This window comes from Schistocerca americana, chromosome 5, assembly GCF_021461395.2.
Source record: "Schistocerca americana isolate TAMUIC-IGC-003095 chromosome 5, iqSchAmer2.1, whole genome shotgun sequence".
In the NCBI taxonomy this organism is placed as follows: Eukaryota; Metazoa; Arthropoda; class Insecta; order Orthoptera; family Acrididae; genus Schistocerca; species Schistocerca americana.
In genome coordinates, this window is record NC_060123.1 from 467,679,774 (window position 1) to 467,685,271 (window position 5,498).

A 5,498-nucleotide genomic window follows, 5' to 3' on the forward strand; every position below is an offset into this window, starting at 1 on the left:
ATATCCGTGCATAGTGTGCTATAAGTAAGGAATGTGAAATCGTTATTATTATTGCATATTTTATCATAGAGAGTACAGCCTGCATTTTTCTCCATTCAGTCACATATTTCAATCAAATGACAGTTTCTGCAAAAATAAATTTTTTGTGTATTTGTCTTCAATAAATAAACGTCCTAAGGTTCAGATAACTGTGATTGACGCCTCTTGCCTGTGTTTCAGTATCACTCCGTCTACTGAACACTATAGACTAATATCCAAAAACTTGTAGGGCTACCTAAAACTACCGTAGAAACATAGGACACCGTCCCAAAGTCACACTGTATGAGTAATAGTTTCGGGGCCTTGGTCGCGTGATCAGTGTCCGTTGGGGACATAGAAATGTTGTGGTTTCTGATAATCGGTTCGAGTAACAAATACATTTAGTTATTACCATATGTAGGTATTAAAACTGTGTGCTACACTGAGAGAGTGCGTCGCGCTGTGGATTACATAAGCCAGGGATGCTCGACATTGAAAAATTCGGTTGATTGTTTCAGCTTTCAGTATCTATATATATTTATTTTATTGCTTCTTCATGCGTACTATTTCTATTAATAAGTCGTGTTTGGATACTTTTCCCTTGGAGTTGTTACGAAAATTCTTCTCAGCTTAGTAATTGAAATAATAATAGTATCACCATGGGAATAATAACAATTAAGTATTCGTAAAAAAGCAAATGTGTACACTCTGACAGGAAAAAATCGCAATACCAAAAAATATATAACGTAGAGTAATGTAATTTCAGAATTACTTTTGTCTAGTAAGTGATTAAGGACACTGCAAGGTAACAGGTTAATGCAAGCGCGAGATAAGCCAATGCAAAAGGGAAGTCCAGTAATAACCGGTGCAACCACCAGAATGATGAACACAAGCATGTAAATGTGTATGCACTATATTCTACAGGTGCCGTATCTCAGTCTGTAGGATGGAAATCCATGCCTGTGGCACTTTCTCTGTCAATACAGGGGTGGTTAATGTTGTTTGTGGATGAAGCTCGAGTTGCCATCCGATGATGGCACATTTGCGGTCTATTGGAGACAGATCTGTTGATCAAGCAGGCCAAGGCAACGCGTCGACACTCGGTGGAGTACCTTGCGTTACAACAGCGGTATGTGAGCGAGCGTTACTCTGTTGGAAAACACGCCCTGTAATGCCTCTGATGAATGGGATCACAACAGGTCGAATCACCAGAATGACGTAGAAATATGTAGTCAAGGGTCGTAGGATAACAACGAGAGTGATTTTGCTGTCATGAGAAATCGCACCCTAGACCGTCTAGCATGGTAACAGGTAGGTTACAGACCCCCAACTGGCGTTCTTCAAACGAAGTAGAAACCATCACGGGCACCGAGAGAGAACCACTCAGCATTTCAATGAGCAGTCACTTGAAACCACTAAGGTCGGAAATGGTGTTGGTTTGCGGTCAGTGGAAACCACGCTAAATGGCATTTTCTCGGAGCTGTCGTTGCAGTAACCAATCTGTAAGAACTATTTCTGTTCCAGTAGTGCCAACTGCTGCTCAGTTTGCTGCAGCAGATGCAATGCAATGCGCCAGAGCTATACGCCGATCACGATAATCTTACGTCTTCATAGGGCCATGTGGCCGTCCAGAGTCCGGTCTTCTTGTGACCGTGCATTCTCGTAACCACCGTCGCCAGCATTCATGTACAGTGGCCACATTCCTACCAGGTCTTTCTACAATATCGCAGAAGGAACACCCATATTTTCGTAGTCCTGTTAAAAGGACCGGCTCAAAGTGAGTGAGGTGTTGATGACGGCGAGTTTTTTGCTTTAATGGAATTCTTGACTAACATCAACTCACGAAGTACAATCCCAAAGGTAACCAACGCCCACGACCGTTACAGCGTGTATGTAAAGCAAACGTGGTCTGCATCCTCATAGAGGCGCTACTGCCGCCACTCTTATGCGACTGGCGCGTAATTTGATGAGACATCATATTTCAGATGTAGAAACAGGCCTACCAACTTGAGTTTCTATCTTGCAACCATCTTTGTGTTGCGATAAACAGGATGACAGTTAATAAACTATATAAAAAAAACCTAAATTAGTTGCAAACTAGAGCTTGTACACACTTTTTTCAACATGTAAACGTCACTACAGATATTCGAATTTAGGTTATGACACCTTCGACATGACAGCCTTCATTGGCGATGACGTGGCGCAGACGAATAGCGGAATTCTGAATGACCTGCTAGAGTGTCGGAATATCGATGCTGTCGATAACCTTCTGTTTTCAGCTCTGCAATGATTTTGGGGTTATTGCAGTACGCCTTGTCTTTAATATACCTACACAAAAAACAGTCGCATATCTTCATTTCCGGAGAATATGGCGGCCAATCGAGGTCCATGCCAGTGACCCGTGGGTACCCCAGAGTCAGAATGCGGTCCTCAAAGTACTCGTGCAGGACATCAAACACGCCCCTGCTTCGATGAGGTTGAGCTCCGTCTTGCATGAACCCCATCTTGTTGAAATCAGGGTCATTTTGGATGATAGGGATGAAATTATCTTTCAAAACTTTCACGCACCGTTCGGTAGTTACCGTGCCATCAAAGAATACCGCACCGACCATGCCACACAGCCACTCGTCGACAGTGAAGAAACTTCTCGATCGCGAAATGCGGATTCTCAGTCCCCCAAATGCGCCAATTTTGATTATTGATGAACCCATCCGAATGAAAGTGGGCTTCGTCGCTAAACTAAACCATGCATGCGAATACTGATTCCCATCGTGCCCCACGGCCAACCGTGTAGATCGAACGTCCTAAAGCAAACCGTTCAGAAGTTATGACGATTTTATGTTATATAGTTTAATAATTGTCTTCCTGTATATGCTGGCGGAAAAGAATTAATACACCTGGAAAGACGACGTCAATTCTGATCCAGTTACAGCATATACCATCTGGGGAATAATAGATAGACCAATAATCGTTCAACGTCTTCCGCCAACAGGTAGTATAGTTGAGTAGCTACTACAGCGCCTCCTGTGTCTACCCTGTAATAGGGAATGCTCACAGCCAAAAGGCTCAATTGGTGGTCACTTGTGAAGTAATTAGGCTCCCGTGCCATGGAGACGCACTCGAGCTTCCTACAGCGAAATGGTCGAGTTTGGAAGAGGTCAAATTGCGGTCTTCAGAGTGGTGTAACGATTATTTCACAAAACTGCCACACAAGTTGGACGTGCTGTGTCGATTGTGTAACGATGCTGCTGTCAATGATCATGTCAACATTGTGAGAAACCCATACTTTTGTGTGTATTATAGTAAATACGAACCAGGAAATGTGAACTTGCAGCCTAAATGTGCTACTGAGCTCAAAGCCACAACACTTACATGAAATTGAAGCTAATAAATAAGCGAACGAATAATTTCGCGCTCAGTGGACTTGGTCAACGCGAACTGTTAAAAAAACTCAACTGCATAAGAAAAACTGTAATGTCGACCTATATAAGACACGAAAATTAGTCTACTTCGCTTATTTTCATTCGCTTATGTCGTATGGTATTATATTTTGGGGTAACTCTTCCCATTTAAAAAGGATATTTTTGGCTCAGAAACGGGCGGTTAGGGCAATAAGTGGTGTCACTTCACGAACCTCTTGTCGACCCCTGTTCACGAGTCTGGGTGTTTTGGCATTGGCCTCTCAATATATATATTCCTTACTGTCATTTCTCGTTAACTACACTCCTGGAAATTGAAATAAGAACACCGCGAATTCATTGTCCCAGGAAGGGGAAACTTTATTGACACATTCCTGGGGTCAGATACATCACATGATCACACTGACAGAACCACAGGCACATAGACACAGGCAACAGAGCATGCACAATGTCGGCACTAGTACAGTGTATATCCACCCTTCGCAGCAATGCAGGCTGCTATTCTCCCATGGAGACGATCGTAGAGATGCTGGATGTAGTCCTGTGGAACGGCTTGCCATGCCATTTCCACCTGGCGCCTCAGTTGGACCAGCGTTCGTGCTGGACGTGCAGACCGCGTGAGACGACGCTTCATCCAGTCCCAAACATGCTCAATGGGGGACAGATCCGGAGATCTTGCTGGCCAGGGTAGTTGACTTACACCTTCTAGAGCACGTCGGGTGGCGCGGGATACATGCGGACGTGCATTGTCCTGTTGGAACAGCAAGTTCCCTTGCCGGTCTAGGAATGGTAGAACGATGGGTTCGATGACGGTTTGGATGTACCGTGCACTATTCAGTGTCCCCTCGACGATCACCAGTGGTGTACGGCCAGTGTAGGAGATCGCTCCCCACACCACGATGCCGGGTGTTGGCCCTGTGTGCCTCGGTCGTATGCAGTCCTGATTGTGGCGCTCACCTGCACGGCGCCAAACACGCATACGACCATCATTGGCACCAAGGCAGAAGCGACTCTCATCGCTGAAGACGACACGTCTCCATTCGTACCTCCATTCACGCCTGTCGCGACACCACTGGAGGCGGGCTGCACGATGTTGGGGTGTGAGCGGAAGACGGCCTAACGGTGTGCGGGACCGTAGCCCAGCTTCATGGAGACGGTTGCGAATGGTCCTCGCCGATACCCCAGGAGCAACAGTGTCCCTAATTTGCTGGGAAGTGGCGGTGCGGTCCCCTACGGCACTGCGTAGGATCCTACGGTCTTGGCGTGCATCCGTGCGTCGCTGCGGTCCGGTCCCAGGTCGACGGGCACGTGCACCTTCCGCCGACCACTGGCGGCAACATCGATGTACTGTGGAGACCTCACGCCCCACGTGTTGAGCAATTCGGCGGTACGTCCACCCGGCCTCCCGCATGCCCACTATACACCCTCGCTCAAAGTCCGTCAACTGCACATACGGTTCACGTCCACGCTGTCGCGGCATGCTACCAGTGTTAAAGACTGCGATGGAGCTCCGTATGCCACGGCAAACTGGCTGACACTGACGGCGGCGGTGCACAAATACTGCGCAGCTAGCGCCATTCGACGGCCAACACCGCGGTTCCTGGTGTGTCCGCTGTGCCGTGCGTGTGATCATTGCTTGTACAGCCCTCTCGCAGTGTCCGGAGCAAGTATGGCGGGTCTGACACACTGGTGTCAATGTGTTCTTTTTTCCATTTCCAGGAGTGTATATTAGCTTTTTCCCAAGAATATGCAGCTTTCACTCGGTTAATAGTCGGTAGAAACCAAACCGGCAGTTGGATCGGAATTCCTTAACTCTTGTGCAAAAAGATGTGCAGAATACTGCTGCATAAATTTTCAGTAAGCTACCACTCGAATTCAAAAATCTTAGCAGTAATCAACGCGCTTTCAAATCGAAACTGAATAATTTCCTCATGGGTCACTCCTTATATTCTGTCGAGAAGTTCCTTGAACAATTAAGCTGATTCTTATTGTATTGTTGATTGCTTTTACTTAAACTTATGGATTGATTTCTTTCGGGCTCATAAACATTTATTTTTAACA